This window comes from Diplotaxodon limnothrissa, linkage group LG16, assembly GCF_057381915.1.
Source record: "Diplotaxodon limnothrissa isolate DT_005_m linkage group LG16, D_limnothrissa_male_GT1.1, whole genome shotgun sequence".
Taxonomy (NCBI): Eukaryota; Metazoa; Chordata; class Actinopteri; order Cichliformes; family Cichlidae; genus Diplotaxodon; species Diplotaxodon limnothrissa.
In genome coordinates, this window is record NC_140611.1 from 37043005 (window position 1) to 37056723 (window position 13719).

At 43.3% G+C, this 13719-nt stretch overlaps 1 protein-coding gene across 1 annotated transcript in view; it reads right to left on the bottom strand.

Annotated features, from left to right (window-relative positions):
* Positions 1 to 13719, bottom strand: part of adarb1b (adenosine deaminase RNA specific B1b) — a 131684-nt gene that overhangs the window by 32240 nt on the left and 85725 nt on the right. The gene's annotated exons all lie outside the window — the stretch shown is intronic.

The following is a 13719-nucleotide window of genomic DNA, read 5'->3' on the forward strand; positions in this document are numbered from 1 at the left end:
TAAGTAGTTCTCGGGGGTGGGCCCCAGTGGGAGGGGATCAGTCGCTGGAATTGTTTGGTCTCAAAGAACATTTAGTCTACAACCTGGTGGGCAGCAGGAATCCACAGCAGAGTACAAACAAGCAGTGACTAATGATATATATCAGAAATATAAAAAACAAAACAAAAACAATATAAACTGTATTAGCATTTAATTCTGCGCAATTCTACCTGAGATTATCACGCTAATTTGTATGAACTTACACAGCATAAGTAAGAACTAACCAATACACAGGTGTACATGTTAACATTCCTTTAAGTTTACTGTTTTATCTTAAAACTATTAGAGTGAAAAGTATGTATAATAAGCAAAGACATTCAAAATTGCTTATCTTACTGACACCATGACAGCAAACACCTTTGTGAGTGCCATCATCTGACAGGCTCTCTGCGGTACTGTTGTTGGAGTGCCAGGACAGGCTGGGAAATGAACCAATACTGAAGCTCAGCTGTGAGAGAAGAAGGAAAGATGGGCACTGCCCTTGCTCGCTCACTCTAGAAGGAGCCCCCGTAGCGTAGCTAATGCAAAGATGCACCGCTCCAATTTGATTTTGGTATGTTACCTTACTAAAGCAACTACAGAGCAGGATGACTTTTTACTAGCTGCGTTACTATAGTTTAGCTGGTATATATTCCAGATGAATTATGTGACTTGTGAGTGTTTGGGTGTGTCACCGTGGCAAAAACAAAGTATTGGAGGTTTCCAGGGTAGTCTGAACCACCACCAAGGCAGTGAGTATTTTTGTAGGTGTCTGTCTGTCAAGTGAGTGTCAAATTCAATTTGATATATAATCATTTAGGCATGTAGGTGTGGTGGTTAGCACTGTTGCTTCATAACAAGAAGGTCACAGCAAGAGTTTGACTACATCATCTGAGCCAGGGCCTTTCTGTTGGGACAGTCCAGAGACATGCAGTCAGTGGAGTTAGCTTAACTGGTGATTCTTATTTTCCCATGAGTGTGACTGGTTGTCTGTCGCTCTATGTTAGTCCTGTGTCAGATTGGTGGATGAGTGGGTGTACCCCACTTTTGTCCTATGGTAGCAAGTTTAGGCTCCGCCCCCCGGGACCCTGATAAGGATAAGTGGAGGAGAATGGATGGCTCACTGTGTTAATAGACCTCTCTGCATTGAATCATACTTGTTGTCCACAGCATGTCTTTATCCTGTCTTCCTTCTCTCGCCGCAACCGGTCGCAGCAGATGGCCCCGCCCCTCCCTGAGCCTGGTTCTGCTGGAGGTTTCTTCCTGCTAAAAGGGAGTTTTTCCTTCCCACTGTCGCCGAAGCGCTTGCTCGCAGGGGGTCATATGATTGTTGGGTTTTTCTCTGTATGTATTATTGTAGGGTCTACCTTACCTGAATTAAATGTTCAATAATCTTTACAAAAAACCCCTGAAACCACATATACTCAAAATTGAGCCAAATTTTCATGCAAATCTGACCATAATCCTCCTAAAATACAGTCAGAACTAACCAACCCCACAGTAATGACTGTTTACTCAGGATTAAGAAATCACCTCATTGAAGGGCGTTGCTGCTGGTGCGATCCCATCACGAGACGGTCTCTATTCTTTGACATGAACTGAATTGGCAGTACGGCTGCAACTGAAGCTGTTTCCAATGTAAACAAAATATAACATTTCCTTGTTTTTAAAATCGAATTTCACATTAAAGAAAAGCAGCGAATGTCCACATTTGAGAAAGTGGAGCCAATGAAAATTCAGCACCTTTGCTAAATCACACCAGCGTTCACTTTGTGATGAAAACAGTTCCTGCTAATGTTTTATAAATCAGAGAATGGATGTTAAACATGAAGCCTGCTGTTTTTATAAGGTTATTATCTTTACACTGGTAATGCCTCACTGTGAATACAAAAACTAAGCTGAATGCCTGCTGTGCAAATATAATAGACTTTTCTTTCTCCAAAATGTTACAAAAAATGTTTTAGAGACAAAAAACTGATGAAACTAAAATTGGAGAGATGCGAGGTGGAAAAGGGAGAGAATCAACCTTTTATTGTGTTTCAGACTTTAATATCTGACAGTCTGTCATTTATCATTATGAAGTGCTGATAGTGGGAGTGGAGAAAGGTGGAGAAAACAGAGGGAGAGAGTTTCAATATGAATTTTTTATTTGATGGATTTTATGAGGAACTGCATTTCAGAATACAGTCAGAGTGAAGGTTCATGGAGGAGTGAGAGGATTGAAAGAAAGGCCAAGTCAAAAAGGCTAGGCGAGAGATAATGGTATTCCTGCACCCGAACAGCACACAGACTTCTGTTTGCAGCACACTGTAATCTATTCTCCACTACAGCGCGTGCATAAGAAGCTGTAATCCAGAAACAAAGCGCCTCAAATTTTAGCATTCTGCTTGACTCAACAAAGTCGCCCATGCAGTTTCAGTCTTTTGTTTCTTTAAACCTACACATACCTTTTGATTTTTGCCTTTCATACACACACAGTCATTTTTTCTCTGTTTTTCTTTACTGTACGCACACAAACACGCATGCAAAGCTCTGAGGCTGGCTGCAGGTGTGGTCATAAATCATCAGAGTGAGCGGCTATGATTCCCCTCAGCACCAGCGAGCAGGGCTGCTGGGCCAGAGAGAAGGCTGCGGTTAAATGGCCGCGCTTGTTTCCTGTGTCCATCAAGGCCAGAAGGACTCACTGTTCAGCCTCTGGGTGCCAACTCACTGCAGAGCGCTGACATCAGTTACGCAGAACCACAAAAACATCTTTTGATCAGCAAATCGACGCTCACGTACAGCCGCAGTCAGATGAGAAGAAAGCATAATTCACTAAGACTAAATTACTGCACAAAGTTTTCAGATGCATTTCAGATTTTCCCTGCTTGTTTAAAATTTCAGCCAAGGTTTAGTCATCCTCATGTGTGCAATGAATAGACAAGTTACAAATTATAATGTAGGCTACAGCTAATATTTGTTCAAACTCTAATAATAAAGTCATTTTGAGCTTGATGTCTCAAAAAAAGTGGAACGGGACCATGTTTACTGCTGTGTACCACCCACGTTTCTTTCGACGACAGTCTGTAAACATCTGGGAACCTACGAGAGCAGCTGCTGGAGGACTCTAGCTGCTTCTGTGTTCTATCGTTCATTTCACGTGCCAAATGTTTTCGGTTGGTGAAAGTTGTTCTGGGCTGCAGGTAGGCCAGTTTAGGACTCACACTCAACAAGACATGCTGTTGTAAAAGGTGTAGTATGCGGTTTAACATTGCCTTGGTGAAAAATACAAGGACTTCTGTGAAGAAGATGTTATCTGGATGGGAGCATATGTTGCTCTAAAACCTGTATATAGATTTCTACATCGATGGTGCTTTTCCAGATGTGCCAGCTGCCAGACCCATAGGCACTAATTCACCCTCATACTATCAAAAATTCGGGGGTTTTAAGTGGGCGTTGATAAGTAGCCAGATGGTCCCTCTGTTCTTTAGTCTGGAGGACTCCATGTTTTCCCTCTTCTAATCTTATTTATATTCAGAGGTGCACATAAGTGGTCCGCATGTGCGCATTCGCTGTCAAAATAAAAGACGTGCGCCAGATAAGAAGTTGCAACGCGCGTTTGCGTACATATAAAAGGCAGTGTTTTTGTCCACTAGAGTGGGATTTTCACAGCATATTCTGCACCACATCTCTGTGCGTTCCTCGTTTTGAAGCCAACTCACCTCCTGCAACCACTTTTCTGAGAATACGCGTTTCTTTTGCGGTTCGGACTCCTTCTGACACCAAAGTAACTGCTTAAAGGAGTTTGCTTCTTCGACATCTTTAAGAGTTCTAAACAATTGTCTGTCCTCCTCCAGACAATCGTATGTACGCAAACACGTGTTGCAACTTCTTATCTGGTGCGCTTCTATTTATTTTTATTTTCAGCGAATGCGCACCTGCGGACCACTTATGTGCAGCCCTGTTTATATTGCACCAAATCACAACAACAGTTGCCTCAAGGCGGGAAGGTAAAGCCCCGACAATAATCCAGAGAAAACAAACAAAACACCAGCGATCATATGATTGTTGATGAGGATTTTTGAGTTCATATGTTTAATAAGTTTACAAAATGTGCTAATTGTTGGCTTGTAAATCTTAAAATCTAAAGCTTCTCTTATAGTTTAGGCTTTTCATTTAGTCACAGATCTTCTTTTTCTCCGACTGTGTTTAACATGACAAATAAGGACATAAACAGTTGTTCAAACCACAGATGTAACGGCACAGAACTGGCACGAGATAAAGTGGAGAATGAGATAGGCACCAACAGCTCCCAACTCCAAGGAAACCAGAAATAAACATCTGCTCGTAATGACTTTATATAGTCTGTTTACAGCTGTGCGGTGGCACACCGTGTTGAGTTTGACACATAATAAAACGAATGCCAGAAAGATTAGAGAGCTGTGCTGCAGTCTGGTACAACAGAATGGTGGGAATTCAAAGCTATCTTGGTAAATCTTAATTAAGAACATATCTGATATGTGCTGTTGTTTTGATACGAAGTAATCAAAGGAACAGGAAAAGTAAATGTAAGCGAACACATTATTTAGCTTCATTGCTAGTCATCTGCTAGAAGGATATCAATTTCCCCGCTGATCATTAAGAGCAACAGTAATCCTCCAAAATGAAACGAGGCTGGAACAGTAATTACTGAAATGACTGAGAAGTGTTTTAGCAATAATCATCAGCTTTATAAGTTGATACAAAAATAATATGTTTCGTTGAATTGATGGATGAAAGTGTAGTAACTGCAAAATCTGTAAATAACCAACAGATTCATTTAATCTTTTCTTTTTAACTCAAACAGATGAAAACATTTCTAGAGGGCTGCAAAAGTAACATGTGTAAAAAAAAATGGTTTACTTACAATCAGGTGTTCAGTGGACTACAGTGATAGACGTAAATATGAAACATCATCAGGTCTACTCCAGTTACTAGTTTTGATTGCTAAAGCAACTTGTTTGCCGGGGGGAATACTTGGAACAAAGGAAAACAAGAGTGTTGTGGTGGTGGTGTGGAAAATGCAGAGAACCAGAAAAAATAGCAGATCGAACAAGCCTGAGAGTCCAAAATGAGCAATCGAAGACGAGGGGGAGGAAGAGATGAAAAGAAAAAAAGGGGGGGCAAGGATAGGGAAAGAAAGTGGACAGAGACAAATGGCCATGGGAAATGGCTGGTGCAGGCGAGCCTGCCTACGAGACAGCCCTCTCAGCAGCCTTAACACTGACTGATAGGCTCACCAGGCAGCGCCACCGTCCCTATCCATTCCATTTGTGTCTGATTCTCCGGTTATTCTGAAATCACATTTCAAGCCACATCAGGCCGACCCAACTCACCCTCATGTGGTAAAAGGTGCTCGCAGCAAATCTGAGACCGTCAAGTTAAATGTGAAAACAGGTCACAGAATTAGATAAACAGTGAAGATAGCTCGTGGCATTAAATGCAATCCTCTGTTTCCCACATCTTTCCTGATTTGTGGTCATATTTCTATATTCTAAAACATGAGAAAGTTTACAAGATTGTAGCGAGACCAGGTAGAACGTACGAGTTGGAGATGGTGGCATTGGCACACGGACAGCTCAGGTTGGAGACAAAGTTCGAGAAAAGAGGCTGCGATGAGGCTGAGATGGTGCATCCACCAGCAGAGCTGTTGAACATGGAGCTACCAGAGTAGGAAGATTCATAGATGTAGTGAGGGAGGTCATGTGATTGGTCATGATGGCAGCACTGTGGCGACCCCTAAAAGGAGCGGCTCAAATGAGGAGGAGATTCCAAAACAAAGTTTTTCCATTTTGACTCCTTTTTTATAGCTTGAATTTGATAATGTCGCATGTTAACTATCTACAAGATCTAAACTCATATATTATAGTAAACAGGTTCATGAGGTTGAAAACATTTCCACGAATAGATGCAGAAATGAGACTTACAAAATAAATTTAGAGAGGGACAGGAGGAGGAAAGCAGGGATCGTTGTTAACTGTCCAAGTATGCAGTTAGATAAGTGAGTGCTACTGTCGCCATCCCACAATCCCATTACTTTCCCGAATAAGACTTTGGCAGGCTAGTGATTACCTCAAGGAAGAGTGAATGAGGAGGAATCTTAATAGAAACAGGATCGGTTCTCTTTTCCGTACAGCCCCGAGCCTCTCCCGCTTCCTGAGGTGATGTCTCCAGGCACTGACCAGGTAATGCAGCGTAATGGAGTACACGTGTGGGCGCCGGTGGCCTAATGGAGAGGGGTCGCGGGAGAAAGAGGAGTGCCTGTCATCCCGCCTGATTGAAACTGATGGGCCAAGGTAAAGGGGGCACAAGAGTACGGTCACCCAACATGGCCCTGCCTGCCTTATCAGACAGACTTGGACATGAACACACATACATGCACACTTTACTTCAGAGCCCATTATTCAATTTGGCTGTTCTAATGACCAGTGAATTAGGCTGCCAGAAGTGATTTGCCTCCCGAGCCCTGCTGCTGGATGTACATGTTTTCCTCTGCTCTGCATATTAAGAGGCAGGCATTCGGACACTGACGTCCTCTGAGCCTCCAGCGATCGGGGAATTTATGCACCTGGATGAGGATAGTAAAAAATGGGCTTCATGTTTCCCTCCCAGTTTTTAGACAAGAATCAAATACCCATTTAAAGAATGAGTAATGCTGTCTGGAACAACTGACACAACACGAGTACACAACTCTGAGGTTACAGGATCATAAAACTGCTTTGGTCTCATAATAAACAGCATGGAAAAATTAACCTACGGCAGATCATTAGCGCAACAAATCTTTGCCCTGGCATGTTTTGTTATTGCTATTATTACACTGATCATTACTGGATGGATTAACAGCTCCCCGATGAATTACTCGTGATTTTTGGTGGTTATTATTCCATTAACAAGACTGCTTTTAAGTATTTTACAGCGCCCAGTCTTTTCCTAAAGCTACAGTAAACCATCAAAATTCAACAGCAGTTGATTCTGTAATTATTTCCTCAGTTACATCCTCACATTTCACAGCACGGGTCACAAGCATGGTCACTAACTACTATCACTGTATGTGGGTTTTTTTTTCTTTCAAAAAACTTAAATTACTGATCTTAGTTCCCACATGAAATTTGGATTTTTAATAAGTCCGAGTGAATCTTTACACACCCACCTAACAGTATAATAATAAAACAACATAATGTTGAGATGGGCCTGTTTACCTTTAGCTGTTCAGCTAAGGCTTCACTCACACAGCCCTACAGACCGCTCAGTGACCCACTGACAACCACCCTGACTGGTTGCTGAGTGACTGTTGGAGGTTGCTGGCTGTCAGTGCTGGACCACAAACCTCCTTGTGACTGCTTTGATTGTTGATGTCTGCAGACAAGTCGCCGTCTCCAAAGCAAACTGCAGACAAGTTTTTTGGGGCAGCACCGTACCCCTTTTTGCGATCACCAGCATCCTTCAGCAACCACTCCCAATCAGTCTGGGACTACGGTACTCTGTGGTTGTCTGCCCTCTAAACCTGTATCTGCTTATGATCGCTGATTATCATCGTCAATATCCTCCATGTTATATTTAAAGATTTACCATAATTTGCTTTCTCTTCGTGCTACGAGTCACAGTGAAACTCTGCAGTGTGCCCGTCTCTTCTAAGCAGCACCACAGTGAAAGCAAAAGTGTAGGAAGCTGCATCGATGCAGCCCCGTCGCTCTTAGAGTGCGTGGTATGGTGGGTACGTTACCCAAGCGCAGCAGTAAATCCCCCCCACCCACCCATCCCCAGCGGGCTGGTTGCCAGCTCTAAACAACTTTTTTGGCAGCAACTCTGGAAGCCAAAGTCCGCCAAAGACACAATAACCGTAAATACCATCATATGGACTCATTGCACACAGTGCTTTTATAGATGGAGTGGTCACCGTGGTAACACATCATGCTCACACCACCTAGATACTTTCAGTTTGCTTCGTATGTGCACTGGGTGAAAAACTGTGCTGTCAGTCTTTTATAGATTCCTTAGGTCCAGGTATCAGGTTTCATATTAATAAAACTTCTCTACTTTTGCTTTCTTCCATCTTTTCAAGGTTGTTGGGTGGCTGCCTCTCCTCTTTTCACTAGGAGCTGTAAAATCTATTTGACAGCTCTGATTTATGACACAGCATAGGTACCGAGCGCCTGTGGGGAAGGGAGTGTATGTTTGAGTGTGTCTGGAAGTGTGCGAAGGCGTGGGCGTGTGAGCATGCCCGGCACACAGGACCACCACTGCTGTGCTCAATGCTCAAGCACCCAACAGAGCACACAGGTAGGAGGGGACTCACACGCAGACACAAACGCCCGTGTCTATCTGCTGTATGTCAGAGTTTCTACACTGACATCAAGTGTTGATAACATAGATGAAAATTAAACGACTGCCGAAACGGCTAAAATGATTTAAAAAGTTTCTGTGGACAAAGCTCGACAAAAACCAACAACTAAGGCAAGAAAAGTTTTAACAGGAGTGCATCCTACAGAGCAGTAAGAACTCACCGGTGGTTCCTTTTTCTTCGCAGCTGTTTACTTCTGAAATTTATCACTTGTTTTCCCTGCTCCAGCCTCTCCATCTCACCCCTCGCACAAGCCTCTCCTCCGTCCTTCTGCTCTCCTCGCCTGGACGCCCAGGGCACTCAAACCTAACACCGTTTGTCACATTCAAGGCCGGGTTAGGGGATCCTGGAGAGAGCGGTGAATGTGTTTGTGTGTTTATATGAGGATGAGGAGGTCTGGAAATAAATGCAGATTTCTCCTGTCATCTAGCAGTTGAATTTTTACACCGCATGCTCGGTATAGTCAAGCAGGGAGGTAGCACTGACGGACACTCGGGAGAGGACGAGGTTGTAAACCTCTGCTGAATGAAAAAGGTCCTGACAGGTGACAAAGGGAGGGAGAACGTGTTTATACATCCCTAAGAGGATGAGAGAGGTGGGAGGAAAGAGAATGGGGGAGGACAGATGTACAGTCCAAGGCCCTTTACACAAAGCAATATGAACTGCGATGGAGCGCTACATGTGGTACAAATCTAATGTTTAAAATTAAGCACAGCGCGTATTGCTGGCAAAGATTTCCATATAACACATTTGTTGGCAAAATCGCATTTTCATCACTACGTCTTGTTCCATTACCTCAAAAGAAATTCCTCTACACCTATGACATGGAAGCAGCAGAATAACCAGCTGCAAAAGCAACATTTCACTATCCATATCATTTAAATGAAAGGCGAAGCTGAATCTATACTAATGGAGTTTTTCTGGGAGGTGATGAAGGGAGCCGACGCAAATCCGTGCATGCATCTCTGGGGCTGTGAAGTGTCTCTGCGCCTGTTAAACACACCTCGGCGTCTTGTGCAGGCTCACTACAATGTCATGCCGTTACAGTCATTAGTAGCATGCTAATCAAAGCTAATTACACTGAGACAGGCAGACACAACTCATTTCTTATCGTGACAGAGTGCTGCTGTGTTTGTGGCGCTAAATGAGGCACCGCTCATAATCAACAGTTTCTTTTTATTGTTAGGTAAATGGATGCGATCGCGTTTCCTATCTGAATTCCTCTGCCACCGTTGTCAAATGTTAATCAGTTTGTCGGAGGTTATTCGCAGGTTGTAAATCAATTCTTTTGTGTGCACACGCAGCTTAGATGAATCTAAAAGGAAATCATTAAGAACGCACGCTTAGTATTTGGATAGTGACTTTTATAAATGGCAGTGAGAGTTACTCATTTTAAAACAAGTAGTGGGAAAATAAAGAGATGATGCCGGTAAATGACGGTATAAAAAGCAGGAGAAGAATGTCTTCGTGCAGAGGACGTAAGGTTATCTAAGAGGAAACGAGTGGCGTTGCAGGCAAAGTCTCTTCCACTGCGATGGATAGCAGGCGTCAGGCAGTGCAGAACCCCCCCTCTGCCCCCCTATTCAAGTTGCAAAAGCTCATTTTGGAGATTTTGCTGGCACGGCAGAAAAAGGCCTCTGTTCCCCATTTTCCATATTTCATATACGGCCCATTGGAAAGCATCGTCTGCGAGTGTCATGGCTTGGCACATTTATGAGAGATGCATTGAAGAACTTATCACTTGGAAGATATGCTTAAGTTCAGCATTTTGAAAGTCACTGTGCACTGTATTCACTTACAAAGCAAAGGGACATTTACATGGTGAGTAGTAATGCTATAGGTAAATATGAGCTCTACGGTGTGCGTCTCCAGCTGCTGCTTGCCGCGAAAAATAACCAAGAAATACATCACATCAATACGATATAAAGAACAAATGTGTTCTGCAGATTTATTTCCACCGCAGACATTTTGAGTTGCGACTGTGGAAAAAATCACAGGTGTGTCTGTTAACATTCATTAAAGTCCTCTCGCTACAGAATTACCAGAATCAGCTGAAATGCCTGTAATTCACACCCACCAGCACTCCGGGCTCATTACTGACTTATTACCTATAGTCTGATCACACATCCAAACTGAGCCTTCATTTGATCTCAGCTTCACACCTGTAAAGTTTCCTGACAGCATCGACACATTTATTGAAAATAAAAAATAAGAATAAAATGACTGAAGATAAAGAACGCCTGCTAACATACTGAGCACCGACTGTCTATGTTTTTTAGCTTAAAGAGAGCTTCCCCACTTAGTTGATGTTGTCAACAATAAAGATCTGAAAACACAAATTTCTGCATATTATTTTAAGGTTTCATTAAATCAGTTTATAGAATCAGACTAAACTATTCCTGACCCCACAGCAAAGCAGTTATTAGAGAGCTTAATCTCAACTAGGCACTGCACATATTTCAGCAGATGCACCAATGCAGCCAGCGTTCACGTCACACAATAAATGTAAGCACTTAAACTGGATGCAGACCTTACTTATACATTGTAATATTATTGTGTTTTATGCAATACTGTCTACAAATTCCAGTAGAAAACGACACCGGGCGTCATTAGAGCACAAATTCAATTCAATTTCTTTTCTTCTCAACAAAAAAAAAGTAGATAGCACCGTGTGCTGAATGCAAGTCGAACCTTTAGAGCGACAGAAGCAGAACGTACGTTTGAAACCGAGCTACAGGAGGATCATTAAGAGGCAACAATAGACAACCATGAAGGGGTTTTCTGTCATTTAGACTAAAAAGACTTTTCTCAGTGTGTGCAGACTTTGCACGATAAACACTTTACTTCAGTCTTCAATGAGCTTTGTTGCACTTGTGGGGGAAAATTACAGGTTTATCCATCTTATTATGTGGCTGAGTCCAGAGAGCTCATGTAAATCCCTACACTCACTCAGTCACAAACTGAAAGGACTTGTATAAGACCTCCTCAGCAGGGCATTTCTTTTTACATTTGTTACAGATAAATAACAAAACTGGCTCAGTTATATTCAACAGTTTCAGCCGTCTGTCACACTTACATGCTTTACACTGACAGTGGCGCAGAGCCAGCGTTAAGGTCAAACGCCATCAAGTTCCTCTGTGACGAGTCCAAAAGTCTGCTGTGAAAAGGTTTGAGGGTGTAAAAAACCGCCGCACAAGAAGTAGACACGAACTGTGTAATGACAGCTGAGGAGTCAGTGCACGTAGGTGTGGTGGGGGCGCCTTTTAAACTGTGTTTGCTGTTGAAATGAATGTTTAACGACAGTCTCCTGTTACACTTTTTCTCCAAATAAAAAAATGCATTTTTACCAAAACTGGGGATTTAGACGTGATATTTCCTTCAGAGCTGGAGTGTCAGTGTGGGTTAGTGTCACAGACACGTGCGCACTCATGCGGCTGACCCTAATCGGTGCTTGCATTGACAGAAGGAAGCCTTCGTGTGGAAGACAATGATCTACTTAAAACGGACGCTCCACTTCATGGAGGTGCTCTGACGATTCGGCCCTCGCTGTCGGGGAAACCGAGCAGTGAGGTTTGCTTGAATCGCTGTCAGATGATTGTCGCCAGTGAGCCTATAAGCTCATCTCGGCTAGCATTAGCCGCTAACCCGTGGGACACTCTGAGGAACTCAAGAACTAAGCAACTTATCGGGAGACTTCCAGTTCAGGGCATTAGAGCTGACTAAGAGCAAGCAGGGCAACACTGGCCCAAAGTTCTGCTTAGTCGTCGCTTTCCTCAGTCTGGTGTAAAAAAGTGCCACTTTCATTTCCGTGGTGATAAGGGAGAGCGAAAGGCGGGAAACAGACCTGTGTAATACTGATGGACGGAGTCACTGTGCGCGAGCGGGGCCCGAGTGTGCAAATCGGAGGCTAAAAATGCAGCATCAGCAGTGGTGGATTTACTCTGGATGAATGGACTTGACTCGGTGAGGGGAGCAGGGCGGGGGTGCGAAGGGCGGTGGGTGTCAAAGCAAGTGGCTGAGACACGGCTAATACTGCCAGTGAGCTGTGGCCACCTAAGTAATTACTACCTTTGCTGTTAGGCTAATCCCCAGAGCAGAGCAGCAAACTCAGGGGAGAAAAGCTTCGGAGCCTCCGGGGCTCCCGTCACTCGACTTCAATTACACAGAGACGCGGACCTGTCTCACCCAGAGAGAGGGAGCGGGGGAGGATGAGATACAGGGCAGGGAAGAAGCCGCCTATCTGCTTCAAATGCATTTAAATAATTCCTCAGAAACGTTCGGTGAACTACGCAGGGAGGACAAACTCCAATTTCAGATTCAGATTACGCTAAGAAAAAAAAGAATAAATAATAAACAAGAGGACAGTCACATTATACAACAACAGAAGACCGATTTCTAATGCGCTCTCTATAAATGCTGCTCTCTCCTGTATGTTCATAAAAAGGTAAACACTGAAAACAATAAAAAGAAGGATTTGAATTGAGCAGGATTGGTTTTACTGTTCAGGTATACGTGTGAAATTTCTTCCATGCTGACTAACACTTTGTGCAAACATATAGTGCAAAAATATTTAAAGAAATGTAAAGGTTTGGTTTGTGACATAACACAAAAATGAGAGGAACAGTCACTGCTCTAAAAACACATTTGAAATCTAATCACGCATCGAGTTTCGTCGGAGCAGGTGAGTTAATAAGGCGTGCTTGATTTTAAAAATTCAACTCCGGAGAAACAGTTTAAGCTTAAATTAAACACAAATGCACGGAAACAGAAACAAAGAAAAACTACATTCTGCACACTGACTGTTTGCAACCGAGAAAGAAGAAGGGATTTCACAGCACTCTGGTGATGTTACTAATTTAAAATTTGACAGAAAAGTGAGAGTAAATGATTTATTACATCAAGTGAATAATGTTTCTCTTCCTGCTGATCTACATAAGCCAGCTCAGCATCAGTCTCAGTCTGGGAACTTCCACTCTGTGGGTTACCTTTGCGTTCGGAGCGTTTCTTGCGCCTCCTCTTGAACCTGCGTCGGATCAGGCAGTAATAGGAGCCCAGACTCTGTGCGCCGTTGGTGAGCAGGGCCATGACTTGGTGCACACTACTAGAAATTCCACTAAACGGCTGCCTAACTCTGGCTGAGCACTTTGTTAAAACTGGAGCAAATTAAACTTGAACTCACACACGTGGTCTACCTGCCCTTCAACCTTCGCCCTCGTCCGCTTCACAAGCCGTGCACCGCTGTTTTCAAGCTACTGACATGAAGAACGCTCAACTCCACACACCTGCAGCGTTTCTTTGTTTCTACTTTAGTCCTTCCCTCATATCCAAACTCCCTCTCTCTC